Source organism: Catharus ustulatus, chromosome 2, assembly GCF_009819885.2.
Source record: "Catharus ustulatus isolate bCatUst1 chromosome 2, bCatUst1.pri.v2, whole genome shotgun sequence".
NCBI lineage: Eukaryota > Metazoa > Chordata > Aves > Passeriformes > Turdidae > Catharus > Catharus ustulatus.
In genome coordinates this window covers 86477980-86497501 of record NC_046222.1, presented here as the reverse complement: position 1 = coordinate 86497501, position 19522 = coordinate 86477980, and positions in this window count along the sequence as shown.

Here is a 19522-nt window from a genome sequence, read left to right as displayed (position 1 = left end):
GAAATCCATTGAAGTGCTTTCTGAGAGAAGGAGAGCAATGAGCCATTGCAAAATCTAATTCACATAATTCTGAGAGTAACTGCACAGGAAGAGTGAACAGTTGATGGTAAGTTATATGAGCTCATCCTTGTCAAGGAACCCATTAAGAGAGCTAAACTTGAGACAGAACCGGATTACTGAAATTATATAACATCAGTGTTAATAAAGTAATAGTAAATGTATTACACAATCACAAGCAAATTGAATTCTATCAATTTTCTGTACTCTTCTTATTTGTGCTATATGTACTGTCTTCTAGTAATAGAAAAGGATTTATTTACTTTCAAAGTATTCTTGAGTCAGGAATGTCCAAAAAAATATTTGTATAGCAGATTTAGATCCTGGAACTTGAAACAGAGGTGACTTTATAAAAAGCAGTGCAGTAAAGTTTACTTAAATAAAATTAATTTAGAGTTAGAGGAAATCCATTCCAGAGATGTTCACATATATTTTAAAATGAATACAATAAATTCCCATTCTTTGAAACAAGTATAGTCAGCAAAAACCTGGTATAAAAAGCAGACTCATGTAAGACTTGTTCCACCATCCAATGAGGAAACCAATATTTTTCCTTTACAGCAGCAACTCCTCTAGATCCACACATATGTTCCACCTGGCAAGATAGTGCTAATTTAGAAGCCTTAAAAAAAATTTTGGACCTATTAGTACAATGTACCAGCATAGATAGAGTGAGTCAATGTAAATGTAATGATTTCTTCCTGTAATCAAACATATCCGTTAAAATTATTATCCTGAATATAAAGTCAGCCTTTTCAGTTGTTATGCACCTCTCAGCTGACCACTCCAACATTTTCCATGAAAGTATTTTTGTTGTTGTGGATGGATTTTCAGTAGTCCTCCTCAAATAATTCTTTATATCTGATACATAAGATCACAGGAAAGAGGGAGACATAGGGAAAATGTTTGAAACACACTCGTAGTAGTAGCAACAATAGAAAACCAAATACACTGAGAAGATTAAATGTATCAGTATTTAGGACTGGGAGTTCACTTAGCAGTGAATGCTGCATTTTACAGCATTGAGAAAAGAAAGATCAGGTTTAACAAATTCTGATTTAACTCCTCCCCTATCCATGCAATTGTTCTTGACCTAAGAAGATCTGAATCTAGCATATTATTTGGCAGGTTTTAACTTCATTCATTATGCAACAATCATATCATTCTCTCCTCAGGGCCTGCTATGTGCTTGCATGGTTACTAAGGGTTGTAAACAGGCAACTTTCGGAAAGGATAAGTTCTAATAGACTGTCTAGGAGCAGAGATGACAAAGAGGTAAAGGTTATGTTGGATTTTTTTCTTTTTGAGATAAGGTTGAGGTAATGCTATGACTGTCCTTAATGGCAAGTGTAAGGGGTTAGGCTAAATGCATCAGGAAAGAAGCCTGGACACAGTATGTTTAAATGTTTTACAGCTTAGTTAAACTGCTTTTATCTCTTCTCAATTCCATATGCTAACCTCTCAGTGTCTCCAACTATTAACTTGTTGAATTAGGAGAGATACCAGTACAATATACTCCATAAATTATCTGAAGGAGTACTCAAAGAAAACCAGATCAAAAAAAAAGATCAGTTCTTTCCGTCATGACAGGGAGCTGAATGTTACATGACAAACACCTATGTGTATAAGCGTACCTCCAGTTATTAAAAATTTTAAATGAAAAATGTTCTGGTTGGTATGTTGCCTGATAAGATTAATGAAATGATGAAACTGACATTCATATGGCAATAGAGATGGTATCTGATTTGAAATGATAAGAATTATATAAGAAGAGCATATTCAAAATTATATAAGGCATCTGGAAATGAAAAAAAAAAAAAAAGCTCTCTTTAAACACCATGTTGAACCTGTTATACAGTCTTAAAGTAATATGCCTACCTGAGTGTATATGGAAGCTATTCCGACCTTAGGTTATCCATCCCAGTGCAAAGAATGCATGTAAGTGCTTCATACACTTCCTCCTTTTTTATGTTACCTTTAATCCTTTGCATCAAAATATGCACACAGTAACTTCAAAAGAATTTCATTGTAAAGCCTTGCAACAATTAACATCGGGTTCTTCCTTTAGCAAGTCATCAGCAGTGAGATATTGCCTGCTCTGAGAAGTAACACTGTGACCTGAAAGCTTCAGTCCTGAAAGCATCTTGGCTATAACACCTCAATCTACATGAACTATTTTTTATACACGTAGTTTGTTGATTCATTCCACCATCCCACTCATTTTTTTATGTAATTGCTGCTTTGAAGATGTTAAGGAAATAGACTTGATTTTGACAGTCATTTCCTGGGAGAGTGTGATTGTTAATGTCTTGCAAAAGACATTCCCATTCTTTGAATAAATCATAATCTGAGGTTACTTTTCTCTTATCAGTTTTCTTTTGACTTATGAATTCTCTTTTTCGTTTCCTCTGAGCTCTTCTACTAATTGACAGGTGGTCCTGATGCGGTTCACTACAACAACCTCTCTCAAGTTACTGGATGACTCTCCAGATGTTTCATTTCATTTCGATATGCTTCGGTAACTTTCTAGGCTACTTCAACCTAGCACTGGCACACTTATCTCTCTCTTCAGTTCTTTTCTCCCATTAGAATAAGTGGCTTGGTGTTGTTGTTGTTGTTGCTGTTGTCTCACAATTAAATTAATTCCCCTGGCATCAGCTTCCTGATTTTAAAGAATGCATCAAAAAGTTAGTCATGGAAAGCCCTAAAATATCATCTAATTTCCATCTGAAACATGAACATCTTTGTGACATCGTGTAAAATTATTATTTGTGATAGTACAAAAGCCAGCAATACATTGTCATCCCCACTGTGATTCAAGTTCCTTTTCTTACAGACATGCAGAAAAAAATGCCTGGGATTTATGAATGCTATAATTGTTTCAAAATTTTGGGTTGAAAATGCATTTCATTTACTATCCCTGGGCACTGTAAATCTTTCTTTTGTTTGATATGTATGACACCTATCATGACAAAATGTTCAGATCTGTACCATTTTGTCAAGGGAACATTTTACAGGCTTTGGATAAAGAACATAATAATTGCTCTGCTACACCTGAAGACTCCTGTAAATTGTCTTATGCTGCCAGCTTTCCTGTACTACATTTTTCATGCTATAGATCTGTGAATGAACCACAGCTTTTATGATGACACTTATTTATTTAACACATTGCTGTGTATTTGACAGTCCTGAGTTAAACTGATTTACTTCTAATTCTATAATATGTTGGCTACCTTACCTAGGCAAATATCTTCATTCAGCTAAAATTTAAACCTACAAATGTTCATGATATAATCTATTTTATTTATCACTTTTGAGTCATAAGAAGTTTTAATCCTTGTTCTTCATTGCATCCAGTGTTAAAACTCAAAATCATGTGTAGAAATTTTTTGTAAAATTCCACAGTTTTTTAGAATTTGGATGAATATCCAAAAAGCTTCAAGGGACTCCTTTCTTAAAGCATTTCCAGAACTAAAAAGCCTACCTATGACAAATTTCCTCGTGAGATTTACAGACGTGCTTATCTTTGAATTGTTCAGACAAGGTTTGTGCTAACTTTTGAAGTGAACATTCTGGGAGTCACCATTTAAGGTTCTTTTCCATCTCAAGGAATAACTATTTAGGGAGAAGCATCCAGTTTAAATAAAAAACTATCTTAGTTATGAGGAGAAAAGAGCTTTCAACAACAGAAAAATATTTTCTTTTTCTGTTAGGTATACTTCAGTTACTCTAAGAAGATAATGCAGGGCTATGTACTTAATTAAGAACTACAGCAGTGTTTTTCAAGGTGTATACTATGCCAAGATCACAGCAGTTCATGATTCCTTCTTCCAGGTTCTTCATGGGTTTAGAGCCCATACCCGTGTAATTGTGCTTTCTATCACTGTCATATGTCAAATGTCATGGACCATAGACTCCTAGAGTGGTTTGTCTTGGAATGGGCCTTAAAAACCCCCTAGTTCCAACCTCCTTAGATGGGTAGGGACACCTCCCAGTAGACCAGGTTGTTCAGAGCTCCATGTTATCTGGCCTTGAACACTTGCAGGAGCGGGATGTCATCTCAGTGTTTCACCAGTCTGTGTAAAGAATTTCCTCCTAAAATGTAATCCAAATCTACTCCCTATTAATTTAAAACCATTATGCCTTGTCCTATCACTATGTGCCCTTATGGCACCCTCCATCTGTTTTACAAAACCCCCTTAGGTACTGGGAGGCTCCTCTAAAGTTTTCCCAGAGACTTATCCATATTGCACAACCCCAGCTCTCTGTCTGTCTTTGTAAGAGAGGAACTTAAACCCTTGTATTATCTTTTTGTCCCTTCTCTGGACCTGCTTCACCAACTCCATGTCTTTCTGGTGTTAAGGATCCCAGAGCTGGATATACTACTCCAGGTGGGGTCTCATAAGAGCAGAGTAGAGGGGGACAATCAACACCCTTGTCCTGCTCATCATGTCATGTAATCAACTACCTATTCCAGTATGTACTTCAGTACACTGTTTCAGGTTGATAGCAAACAAAAAACCTCACACCCAATTAAAAAAATAAATGTTGAATAAAATTATTCTAATTCAGTCACGAAGTCAATATTTGACATGACAGAAAATCTTAGGTCTTATATTGCTTAAAATATGATCTGATTTTTTTCTTGATATAAAAGAAAAGTTCTAGCTACAGTGTTTCCCTGTCTTGAAAGTGTGAAGTTTCACAAAGTAAATGAAGCTCAGCAAAAATAAGTACATGCCAAAAATACAGGATCAAGAGTAGATATTTGGGAATCCCTGTAGTAAAAAATTATGTATTTATTATAGAGTCCAAAACGGCTGAGTCTGTGTGTCTAACTAAAATTACAAGTTGTTTTTGTGAGTGAAATTAAAGCCAATACTTAATGGTGAATTTATTTAAGAGTAAGATAATTTTTCAAATTAAAAAGGTAAAAATTTAAAACTTCATTTTTCTTCTTTTTAATAAGTCAAAAATAGTCCTTTGTCATAACAGTAGTGACAGAAAATGATGTGTGAAGTCACACTACAGTGTGAACTTTATCACGTACTATTCTGTGAAAAAATAACATTTGTTTTCTTAAAGAAAAAATAAATTTAAACAAAACAAGAAAAATAGGAGTCATCGCATTCTGATTTTATTCCTGAACTGCAAATTTGAAAATGTCCTTAGTGAATTTGGGTGTTATAATGAAATCTTAGCACATCACTTGAATATACCTGCATGAGATGATAGCTGAAACAGACATTCAAAAATCCTGAGAGTCTTTTAAGTCAGGGAGGAAAATTTTGAAATTTCCAGTATGAATGTAAAGTACCTCTTAGGATACTCAGTACTTATATGCAAATCTTAAGAACATTACTGTAGAGGTTCCATGGTAAAAACTATGTTTATGAAAAGCACACTGGCCCAAAAAAACCCAGGTGGAACATGTAAAGGAAGATTTATATAACTCTTTTATCTGTAATAACTTGTATATGCATCATGGCTGTATGAGACTTAAGAAGACTGCCAGCACATTAAGTGTTTCACTTATTGTACTTTCATGTGATGATATATTTAACATTTGGGAAGTTTTGACTTTTTTCATTTCTCACATCTGAGTGAGAACCCACCAACAGCTAGTTTCATTCTAAGTTGCATTTTTAATAGAAGCTTAAAAACCGTAGAATTTAAAGATCTGCAGTCTGCCTCATGGCAGTTTCATTAAACGGCAGCTGTTTTTCCTATAAAGATCAAGCCTTGGAAACAAAAGATATAAACAAAAGAAAATAAAAACAAATGGATTATGGAAAGTTTGCAAGTTAAAAGCAGGGAAAAGCATGTTTCATTCATTCTAAATCAAAGGATACGCATGCCATAAAATCTTACAGATTAATATATGCCACAAAAATTACTTTAGTTTACAAGGGTAAAAATTCAGAAAATTTAGACCTTCTTGTCTTAGTTTTGGTATCCACTGTGTAGAAAGTTTACACTGGGGCAGTACATCTGTGCTCCTGTTATTTTCAATAAGAATTCAATTCATGTGGCAAACAGATTTTAAGATAAACATTATCCCTAGACAGACTTTTAGAGGAAGAGTTAAGCAAAGAAGGAGGCAAATAAATTTGAAGAGGGATAACAGACAACATTTTGTAACAAAACTGTTGCATTGAAGAATGTGGCCGTGTTTAACCTTCATGAAGAAATATGTCATTTAATAATATATTAATATATGAACTGAGGCAATGGCATGAAGCTGTGTCAGAGGAGATTTAGCCTGGATATAAGGATAAGGTTCTTCACCAAGAGGGTGGTTGGGCACTGGAACAGGCTCTCCAGGTAAGTGGTCACAGCATCAGCCTGGCAGAGTTCAAGAAGTGTTTGAACAATGCTCTCAAGCACATGGTGTGCCTCAGGGGCTGTCCTGTGCAGGGGCAGGAGTTGGAAGTTGGACTCGATGATCCTTGTGGATCTCTTCTAACTCAGGATATTTTATGGTTCTATGTTTTACTTTACTTCATGTAACACTGAGAAAATATTTCTCGCATATGCAAAACTTATTTAATAAATTCATTAATTTGCCCTCCATGCCCAAATAAAGTTTTCTTCCAACTGGTAGCACCTAAGCAGCACAAGGTATCAAAAATGGCTAAAACTAGTTAATTGAGGATTCCCTAGTTAGACCAAATGCATAATCTGGCATCTCATGCATTATCTATGCCCATTAATTTTGGCTCAGGACAAGAGAGGACTCCTCATTTGGCAAGAGAACACACTGCACTATAATAACTAACAGCATGAATGGTACAACCCTATGTGTTTCTGAAGGTGCTTTTAAATTTCTGTAAATTAAATATTCCTGATTCTCTTAGATTGGGAAAAGTTAAATGTCAAAGACAACGAGGGGGGCAGCTTCCTCTGGAACCAACCATCATTCTTTTCTGTTCTATGCTTTCCTAAATGCAGAATACCTGTACTGTTGTATTTTTGATTGATAATATCATATACTAACACAGATTCACCTCATTATACTTGCAATCCATCTTGTTCATGAGGTTATTTAATAAACTGTAGCCTCTTGGTAAGATAGCCATAATCAATGTGCATAAACTAATTTTTTTATTAGTTATAATTATATGAGGCCATATTTATTGGTGCTAGATTTATAGATAGCTCTATAATTGTTTTCAGAGACACAGACAGCTATAATACAATTAAGTGACAAAGGATTGATCCTTGCTACATCCAATCAATTGAAACTGATGGCATGCAGAAAGTCACAGAAAAGCTCAATAGGCTTTAGGATTTAAGCCTAAGCTAAAAATCAGCTCACAGGGTCTCCCCATTTTCCCCTAAATTCTTGTTTCACTTTATATTTAATTAAAAAATCTTTAAAAATTTAGAGTTACAACTCTTTTTTTTTTTTGGTAATACAACATAGACATTTTAAAAAGCCATTGACTCAGTCTTGTCACTAGCTTGGATTTTTTGTTGGTGCTACAAAGCCGAAAGGCTGAAATGTTATCTAAAATTGTGAAAAATCTAACCCTTTATTTCAATGGGACAGATGTACTTGCCTTGGGCACTAACAAGGCATGGCTAATTACTGATACAGTTGCAGCAAAAACACTCTGGCAGTCACAATCTATGAGCAAATTTGTCTTCCAAGTGACAAGTCAACCAGAGGTTACAGAAGATCTTGGGAACTGGGTGGGTTATAAAAAAAAAAAAATTTGCACATTCATTTTTATTGCTGTAAGGGAAATATTTCACCTTCAACTCAGATGGTATCAGAGGTCCTTCCATTCTCATAATCCTTCCATTAAAGGCACCAATATTTATTTCTATATACTAGAAAACGTTCTATAATCAAAAAGATTTTTGAGCAATCATTTTTCCTAAGTTATTTCACGATGTTTTTTATAATACAGTATCTATTCTAGTGTTATCAACTAATGAATATTTAAATCACGCATGATAAAAATTCTGCATTTTTAAAAAAATAAAATCTTTAAAAATGCTATACACAAATCTATTTTAAAGTTACTATTTTCCAAATATCTGAAGGGTAATATTTTCCTATCATTTCAAATACAATGAAGATTTCTGAAAACTTGTATTTCAGTGGAAGCAAATAATAAACTGATGGTAATGAAAAAAATAATTCTATTATAAATTTAATATTTTAGCAATGATTATTGAAATAAAGTGAAAAACATAGCTTAAAAAATATTTCCATTATCTTTATGGAATATAAATAAAAGATAGATATTGAGGATATTATCTATCCTCATTTTCCAAGGGTTTCAATCTTGAGATAAAAATATTCTAATTTTCTTACATCTGAACAGTTCTTTATCAAGTTGAAATAGTTAATTCTATTTATGATATATTTCTAATGGTCAAACAGTTTTCTCACTGCTACACTGGCAGGTGTAATTTCAGGACTGAAATATATTAGTAATTTGAAGAATTTTCTAATCAGCATTTACTCTCCTGAAGTACACGCATTACCTGTATTTATTTCACAGATATCAGAAATCTCCTATAAAAGCTATCACAATGCTTTTGGGTGTAATAAGATTGAATCATCTGGGTCAGGTCTCAAATGGGATTAGGCTTCCTGGCACGAAGCATTGCAGCAATTCAGTGTTAGGCAGTGAGCCCAGGTGTGTAATTCAGGGATTTCTTACATTCCCACATTCCAAGTGCAAGAGGAAAACTGGCACTTCATAATGGGACAATAAGTGTGACAAAAACTACTTAAACCTGGCAATACGAGCACCAAACCCTCAACATAATGAAACTTCATTTCTCTGTTCTATTTTAAGTGCTTTTATCTCACCAAGTTTCTGAGCTTAAAACAATTTTCTTCACATTTTTTGCTTAAACCACACTGACCATTCACAATGACTTTTCTTGCACTCAGTGAATGCAACAGGAAATGTTCATTTCAAGAATAAAATTGCTTTCATGGATTTCAAATTCACTTAATACTTTTGATGTAGAGGTATGAACCACTAGGAAAAAAAAAACAACCTGTTTGTTTCTTCCTCTTTCATAAATATTGTGTTATGGGTTGCACAGAAATGCAGGTCCAGTTGGAAAAAATTGAAGGTCCTTCTTCTTGAGTTTTGCAGCTTGCTGTAGGTTTCTTCCATAGAAAAACTTTCAACCCAGAGCACCAAACCCAGTTCTTCCCACCAAGGAATAATTATTGTAATCATTCTGGTAAAGTTAAAATAATATTTTATTTCAATATTCCTCTAGTGAATATTTCAGTTTTATTTTAAAGCATTACGTTGCATTAAAGAATATTTTATTTTAAAAGTTCTTTTGCATATCATAGGCTTTTCAACTGATACTTTATCTTAGGTTGAGCCCAAAAATTATAAAATTAGTTTTTCTCTTCTTTTTCAGATTTGCTTTTCTGTAAAGGTCCATCACAACTCCAATTTATAGATCCAGTTGCATTACTGCAGCGTAAGTATATATAGTATATATAATATATAGTATATATATATATATATATGTAGTGTATATACGTATAGTATGCCTCCATTCATACCAAATGAATAACCAGGTGTATTCAGTACTGGGTGGTGTACTTCTGAACATTAGACAAGTTCAAAACCCCTTCAAAGGGCAAGAAGTTTTCTCCACTTCTCTTAATTTTCTGGGGAAACTAAGAAGATATCTCTAGAGTGCTATCCCCAAATGTTTGGGTTTTCTTTCATGCTCTGATATGGAAAACTAGTCAAAAAGTTCCTGTGCTTGAGTGAGATTTGCAGAGGAGTTCTGTGGCAGTCTTTAGACAATATGTACAGGGACAAGTTAAAGGGTATTCTTTATAGGTAAAAGAAAGGATGGGCATGAAAATGGCTTCAACAAAGAACCCTGTTAAAGTGGATATGACTGTTTTATCACCCCTGCCAACCTGACCACCTCCACTGTGGCACAAATGATCCCTAATATATGGGGAATACACACTACTGACATAATGCAAATGTTGTCATCTCTCCAAACAGGAAAAGGTACAATTAATTTTTATTAATTTTATTGCCTTTTTTTTCATCCCCAAGTCATCCTTTTAAAAATATTCATGCTTCTGCATTGCTAAAATAAGAGAAAACCAAAAAAAGCTATCAACCCCCTGGGCCAGAGTGAAGAGCCAACAGCTCTCTCTTTGCTCTCTACAGAGGCTAAGTGCGTGCACCATAGTGTAAATAAAGTATATTAATATATATTTTCATTTTATGCAAGGCTTTAACCAGAAAGATTTTACTGATAATATTGACGCAATAACATCCTGCTGTTAAACATTCATTCCTGACTGAACTTCAATTCTCTGTCCTGTCATCTGTTCCAACACAATACTGGGGTCATGATGTAAATAGGACCAGTAAACCAATTCAGAATGAAAGTAATTCTTCATTTGATAGGAGCTGTGATATGCTGCAGGTAAATCCAGAAGTGTAATGTTAGTGTACTACGTTATGTTCTGAGGAGAATTAAATAAAGGGCTAGCTGAAATATTGCTGTCAGCACAGCATCTGCTCGTTTGATCTTTTAGTCATAATAATAGTGCTAATTTACAGCATATCGAAACAGACGCGGAAACTAACACACACAGTGCATCTTCTGAATATTCCCTATGAACTGCTCATGAGCAATCTGCAGGCCAGGAATTTATTCACTGAGGAAATAAATGAATATTTTCTAGGTAATGAATAAATCCACAAATTTTGCCATATGTTTGTGGACAACTGGTGAATAGAAAAAAAAGTTGGTGAAATTTAACCCAATAAATAATTCATTACAAATTGCTTGCCTAGTCTAAATTTAAACCCACAGATTTAACTACCTCCAAGCTCTTCTTTATGAGTAGTACTGGCACCCAGTGCCTTCATTCATTATATACTTTGCAATCACCATTGGTTATCATCATAGGCTTTACATTGAGCCAGTAGAGGAAGAGAGCAATCCCTTCTGTTAAAATGTTAAATCAAGTTACATTTTACATCACTGTTTCAGCACTGAAATCATCAACTGCATTTGAATGACCATGAGACTAAGACAGATACCAGGCATAGAATAATGCAGTGGGTTGGCTGCCATTTAATTTGCCTCGACCTCTACTTTGTAACCTACCACTACTGAATTTTAGAGGAAAAATTACTAGAGATAGACAACCTGGCAGAGTGAAAGTCAACATCATCATCTCTCTCCCCTGCAGGTCAATAGTTCAGCATCATCATTCCGGAAGAACTAATCTCATTTCTGAAACCTATTTCTAAGTGTACAGTGGTTATCTAAAAGAGAATCTGGAGTCCTTTTTTTTAAATGCTATCAAATGGAGGAAGTTAAAACAAAGCAAAACAGAAGAATATAGAAATGAACTTCCACTGCCCTTTTATGTGGACAGAAGTATTTTAAGATCAACTTTTTTTACTTAGACTACAGAGATTTTTTTTCATAATCCTTCCCAAGAAGATCTGCTTGAATGGCTTATTTCACTTTATTTACCCAAGAGTTGTTTGCATCTAATGAATAATGAAGAAAAATAAAAACTCAGAAAGAATAACTTGCTACAAATACCATCCTGGCAAAGAATATAATGACTACCACTGTAAATTATCCAGGAAACTAAGGTCTTAATTTACTTTAATAGGAAAGAACAACAAAAAAGAGTACAGTCTAGTGATACACTGTCTTATACAAAATTTTAATATAAACAACTTACGAAATAAACTTTCTTTCCAGTACAATTTACATTTTATTCATTTTCCCCATATACTCCTTGCCCAAGTAATACTGTGGTTTCCAGTGGTTGATGCAGATGCTAGTGTGTGAGTTTTAATTGGTTTGATATGGTTCAAGTCCTGCTGTAGTCTCAGGAAAAGAGTGACAAACATAAATACATACTGAGCAGTGAGACCTTTTTTGACTCTGCTTAGGATGACAGAAAAATTGGAACACTCAGAGCATAGCTCTAAAGATCCTACATTCACACAAGTCCTTCTAAAAAGGGTCATTTAAAGGGGATTATTATCTATAAAATTAATTTTACATTATTTCATTCATTAAATAAGTGAGAATCTGCAGATACCCTAAAAAGTCAAAGGTGATTTTAGTACATAAATACATAAAGGATTATTATTTAACTTTTTTTTCAACTGCACTATGACTGTTTGAAATCTGCAAACTTTCAGTAAAAAGGGTGCAGCCCTAATATTTGGCAACAAGCATACTCATATAACTTCTGCTGACATCATTGCAGATAGCAGTGGGGGGGGTTTAAATATTATATAATACAATAATAATGGAATATAATATAATATAATATAATATAATATAATATAATATAATATAATGTAATGTAATGTAATGTAATGTAATGTAATGTAATGTAATGTAATGTAATATAATATAATATAATATAATATAATATAATATAATATAATATATATTGTATTGTAGATATGATATGATATGATATGATATGATATGATATGATATGATATGATATGATATGATATGATATTGTTTATTATCTCTTATACATAATATATATTTAATATAAAATATTAAAATTTCAAAACAAATTCTAACATCCCTATATTATCATTCTAATATAAATCTACTTTTTTGAGTCCTTTTCTTTGAGACTTGGATTCTTAGATTGTTTTCCCATTCAAAAGTGAAAAAATTTTGAAGAAATGCTCCAAGCATTTCTGAATTAAATATTTACTGTAAGTGTTTATATGAATAGATCTTGATACATTTAATCTAGTCTCTTTAAAAATACTAATTTCAAAAACTGAGTGGAGACCTGGATTACCACCAGGGAAGTAACAGCACAAGGTACCCTGAAGATGTTGCCCATTGATCACCATTAGTAATATGACTCAATATATATATCCTCAAAAAACCCCATAGAGATGTGGCTGTTTTTCAAAACAGCCTCTATCCTGCATGACCTTCAACCATACATTTAGCTGAGCTAATTACCAAATTGAAAAAAATCATCTATATATAAAGTTAATGTATTTGTATATTTTGGTTAGTTATAGACAATGATGTCAATAGTCAAATGTGCATTTCACATCCACAGCAAAAGACTCCAGAACAACTGTCTCCTTACCACTCACTTGGCAACTATTGCAGCTTTTAAGAAATATCTCAAAGCATCAGTTTGTTCTTCAGCCCAGCTACTGACATTTTTGTGTTACACTAGAGTAATTTCCGAATTAGTATGCCTCTAATCACTGCTGTAGTTAGAAAACTTTTAGAGCGTATCTGAATGAGTAAGCAGCACAGGAGGATGTCACTCTCCTCTCCCAAATTGTAATTTTCAAGATAATCTTAATTCCCATGTCTTGACTTATGGTTCTTGAAGGTTTTTGGTAAAATGCTGCCTTTCTTCTTATAAAGTTAGAATTTATTGTCAATGACTGATTTTTCTGTTTACAGTGTCTCCAGGAATTGTGCAATAATACTGCATTTAATCTGTTTTCTTTCTATTAAAAAATCAGGTAGTTAAAGGAATAAAAATAGTGAAAGGTAATTAAAGAAAAGTAAATAAATTTGGCAAGCAGGAAAAGAAAAACTTCTAAGTCAGAGAGCTAAATAAGACAAAGTAAGAAAAGAGATGTAAAATTGCAAGTAACATGTCAATCTAAATAATTTAAAGTCAGACAATAGACAGATTTAATTCCTTCTGTCTTCCATATTGTTGTACTGATCTCAGAAATGTCCTAACAGAAAGTGTCACCATAATTAAATTACATTTTACTCATACAATAAAACAAACATAAACTTTAAGATCATGTTTCCTAAATGTACTTAGTTTTTTCAAAATTCTTATTCAGAGGAATAACTATAAGATGAAGCCAAACAGACATATTAGTCAACCAAAGTTTAGAGGAGCATTTTGAGTATTTGTACATGTTATTTACCTCATTCATGGCTCAAGACAATTAAGAGAAAAGGGTTACTTCCCTCTAAGGAAAAGGAGATAATATTAATTAATTATTTAATTTTTTTTTTCATTATTATCATGTATACCTATCAGATGTTTTAAATTTAGTTATGCTATTGTAATGGTATTTTATACATAGGATTTTGATTATCCACACATTTTTAATATGTTGAATATATTTGTGGAATAACTAGGGCATTACGAAGAAATTAACATAAACGGAATTAAAGGACAGACAAAGCCTATTTCTGATAATAGATAGAGAGATGACTGTTGGCAAACTGGCAAAATAAGATCCCAGTATAAATGCATGTGGTATTACAAAACCAGAACTCAGAGCCAATGAAATTCAGCTCCTAACATTTGGAGATAAGTCACATTTTATATTTTGCTACATTAAGGTATTTGCCCTTTCTTATTTATTAAATAGTCACTTAAACATTTGGAAATTGATAGATCATTTTTGGCAAGCTTTAGTGCATGAACACAGACTTACTTTCCAGTTTACCCAGTGTAGCAGTTAATGGTAAACCTCAGAAATCAGGACAAATATATCCAATAATAAGAGTAAGTGTTTCTCTAAAGCAGTCAATATAATATGTTATGGAAGTAAATTCAGCTCTGATCAACAGTAATGGGGGTCAGGCTTTGACAGTTATATAAATCCAATGAGGTTAACTAGCCCATAAAAAATAAGTGCTGAAGTGTTCATTTTTCTGTGGGTTACACTGCTAGGTGGCTTGCTTCTCCTGTTATAACCATTTTATTACAAGTTTCCACAGCAAAGAAAATGCTAAGTGATTTCTGGAGAAGACATGAACAATAAAAGTCACTTCAGTTTTATATGATAGATAATATTTGTCTATAACAGAATGACCCAAACAGAGTTCTATTAGGTATTTTTCTACAATGAAAAAGTAGGAACTAGATCAGATGGAATGTTTCTATATTTAGTAACCATTTTTTAAAATGACAGGTGGAATACCTCTTTCTTTCCTGCAAAGCCATATTTGATTTTGATGCTGCAATAGCATTTGAAATTATGATGGGGTTTGTTTGTTTATTGTTTTGTTTTATTTTATTTTGGTTTTTGTTTGTTTCTGAAATCAAAGAATAAAATTTCTGATTATTAATAACTGATTATTAACTTCCATTTTCCACTGACCAATGACAGAATGTAAGAATTTGACCTTTTCTTATTTTTTCATAAAATATGCAGTATTTCCTCTTAGCCTTACATTAGACTTACTTTCTGCAGTTATTTCATTTCACTCAGAGTTATGCTGGGAATTTTCCCTGTTTTGTGTGAATGAAAAGTTTGTATGCGCACTAAACTTGTGGCAGCAGAACCCTTCCCTTGTGAGAGGCATTTAAATCTTCTTTATAACCCTTATTAAATAGGCGTATCTCTTCAGCTTCCAAAATACACAATATTTCCAAGCCAAAAGTTACACACTTCAGTTAGCATATCTTTAGATGGTTTCTTCTGGAAAAAGAAGAGAAAATGAAACAGTATTTAAATTCATTTTACATTTCCCACATTCAAAAGGAATAATTTTGGCAGTGAACTTAATTTTCATTACATGTGGGATCAGGTATACAGTGACTAGAGCATTTTGGAAATACATAATTCCAGATTTGCATGTATAGTCCTATCAGTAAGAAAAAATGTTCATATTATTAATATTTAAGAGTTTTACTCTTAAAGCATAGAAGTGTTTAAAGTGATGAAGTCTGACACAGTTTTGAAATTAGCAGATTATTTAGAAAAGCATTTTGCCGTTTTGAATTTAGTCTCTGTGTTTTTCATAAATAGCTTAAGTAATCAGACTTTAAGGTTTGAAGTTAAATAAATTTCAAGAGGAAGTGGTAACACTGACTATATTCTGCAGGGTTTACTGAATTTAAAGAAGGGTTTTATGGTTCCAGTGGTTGCATCCTTATCTGTCATTGACTTTTCATCAAGCAGCAGAGCTATCTCAGCCTTTTTTGTCTTTCAACTCTTGAGACTTTTTAGTATGAAAAGCCTTCTAGGAGCATCTAGCTTTGCTAGTGTGCAGGTAGATCCTCATGTGGTGGATCTCCATCGAGTAGCTGTGACCTCTGGCTGAAGTAGTTTTACAGGTAGCAACAAGAGCTGTAACATCACAGGCTGGAGCTCTTCCACGCAGATTACAAGTGTCCCAATAAGTTCCTTATATTTTTGGATAAAAACAACAGAAACTTTGTAAAGGCAGATAATGGTTTATTCACAGAATAGTAGGGATATCACAACAGGTCAAGTATTAAACAGGTCAAGTAATATTAAGCATATAGTTATGAAATGGGAGATATGCTCAGATAAAGTCATTATGATAAATAATAGCTGTTAATCTGAATCTATTTCGCTTCAGAAAATGCATTGATTTTCAAGCACTGAAATCAATGGGAACTTCTGGTTAAAAACTGATGGCGCAGCCATCAATGGTTTACAATGTTATCAATGTTTTACATGTATTCACTCTATAGTCTGAGATTTTCACTTGATTGTATTTTGGATTAGGTGTTAAGCTTCTAGAATTGCAGTCCAAACTTAATCTTATGTGGGACAATGCTTTATAAATTTCATTTCGGGTAAGTTCTACTCAAAGTAACAACTACATAATCTGACTTAATACTGTTCTCTTAATTAATCACTCTGTGATCACATACCGCATTACCTCCCTGAATACCAGAATTTCCCAACTGGAATTTTTTCACTGAATGTGGCAGGTCTGGAGTTCTTTTTTTAGCAGTAGGTGACTGCTGTTTCATATGCACTACTTTACAAGTAGTACTTTAATGCTTTGGGAGGGGGTTGCTCGCTACAGAGAATAAAAAATACTTGCCCATGTCCTCCAAAGACAGGAGGATCTGAAGGACTGATACATTGTTGTACATATTTCAACCTTCTTACTACACAAACCAAATCATTAAGGTGCTGTTTTACCATGATTCAGCACACAGAAGGTGACAGGCAAGGTTGCATAAATGGAGAATAGAAAAATGTTGCAAAGAAAATCAATGGCCTGAAACACTTGAAAAACTTGAAATATTGTTTTGAATATTTTTCAAGCTGATTGCCTATTATCTGTTCTTTGCGTGTTAGCTTAAACCTTTCCATGAAGCTAATGAATAAGACATAAATGTGGAATGTGAGCCACAGATCTGATTCAGAGTAGTTGTTTTGCTGAAGTTCTGGGAAAAGTTTTGCAGTGTTTGTTTTTGTTCTGTTTTTGCTGGGGTTGTTATTATTAGTAGTAGTTTTTTCTAGCACTGTCTGGTGCAACATATCTTTTTCTGTTAACACAAGTTTTCTACAGAATAAATCGCAAGGATTGCCAGACATCTTATTGTGTGATCATATGAAAGTTACACAGGTTAAAGTTGTTAACCTGTTCATAACTCCTCTGCCTAGTAAAAAACAAACTTGGTCACCATAACCAAATAAAGAGTAGTGTATTAAAAGTATAAAATGGGTAAGGTAGGCTTTTATTTTAAACTCCCTAAAAGCAATGGTACAATACACAAGATAGACACATTTGGCTTGTATTAAAGCATAAACCAGCAGATAAACTGATTCAAGAAGAAAATAAATTTGCTCAGAAATTATTGAAAGAAGGAATGATTTAGTGCATTTTAAATTGTAACTCATTCTGGTATTAATAAAATTGAATCTAGAACTCAAAGAAACTCCAAAGAAAGAATTCCTTTCTTTTTTTCTGCACCATTAATAGAAAAATATCTTGATAATTAGAAGTAATAATTACACAATGAGGTTTTATTAACTGGTCAATAAGAACAAGGGAATTTTTCAAATACATAAAATTGAAGAATAAGTATATTTTCTCCCTTCTCTAAGAATTGCTTGTCCTAGTTTTGAGCTTACTATAAGTCTCTTATGCTCACAAAAAACCTCTCTTCATTGCTCTGCTAAGTCTGATTTGTAAAAGGCGGGGTGAAGAGTTCAAACAGGCATCTAAACACACCCTGAACAAAATAGCTCTGATTCCTGTACTGTACATGAACAAACAAGAGATGCATCCCATCAGACTCTCGACAGATCTGTCATTGTTTACCATTAGCTCTGTCATCTTCGCATGCCTTGTCATTCTGTGCAGCAGGGCAAGGGTTGGCCCGCTGCCCAACTGCTGATGTACAGAACTGACTATCTCTCAGCCTCGGTAGATGCTGCAGACAGCATAATTCCTGATGAAAGTGTGCTCCCTAGTGTTGCAGTGCTACAAAGGCCAGGGAGTTCTACTTAGGAAGGCAGAAAGGGGAAAAAAGATCTCCAAGTATGACTTTAGCAGGTCTTCTTGTTTCTGGAAGACTTATTCTGTTCAGGGTATCTATGTTATTGCATATTTCATTTTGAAAATAAAAACAGCTTCAGGGAATTTTCTCTTTTCTTTAAAAATTTTAAGAACTATTTCATTGCATATGACTCAGCAGCAAGTTTTTAGATTGGTGTAATAAAGACTTCCTGCTTAAAACAAAATCAGTGGCACATCAATGGTTGATTTTCAGTACTTCTCAATGTGAACAGTGACATCCAATACCCAGAAACATTTTGATTATCAGCTTTCTTAAAACAAGGCTCAAAAAATTCAGGTGTACTGGTGGCTCAACTACTCCTGTAATCAATTGCACCTGTTCTATATTACAGGATGAAAGTTTAAACACTGTGTTTTTAACTCAAACTGCTGCAGGATGGAGTTATCCATGTTCAGCCCTTGTGCACTGAGCCTAGGGTGATGACAAGCTAAGCCATCCAACTTTCAGCCTTTAAACTTAAGCAAGATTAAAGACCAAGCTTTTAATTTGCCATCAAGGCTAATGCTGTATATAGTGGAGAGAGAGACAAATCTCTCAGGTAGTTGTCCATTTTAGCTGCATGAGACTCATTTTAGCCTGGAATACATTACCGTATCACCAGATTAAAATAGATTGAATTTTCACATGACCAAAGTCAAACAAGGTGAAATCTGCTGTAAGTGCTAAGTCATAAAATTTTTATGTGGTAAAATGTGAATACATGTAAAATTTTATATTTGCTCACTTTTCACAGATGTACATTGCTGCACAAGTCGCCTGCACACTGGGGAATAAAACAACACAGTATCTAGTAATGTGAATGCACATAATGACAGAACTGTGGATGCAGTGTGGTCATCCCAGAGGCACAGCACATGGATCTGAATCCAGGTCAATGAAGCCATAACTAGTCCCACAGTCTTCCACAGTCTTCTGCACAGTGACAGTGTCACAAAGACAAAATTATAGCCTGATGTCACAAATAGTAGGAGAGCTTATTACAAAGAGGAAGTTTAAAGAGTTTTCTAAGAATACTGTTTTTGAAGAGCAAAACACATTGAACAAATCCTGTGTTTAAGGGTTTAGAAAGCGAAAATGATACCATTGCAAACTTCTTCCATCATATAATTAATATCTGGTAGAGCTTTACAGGCACAATCACTT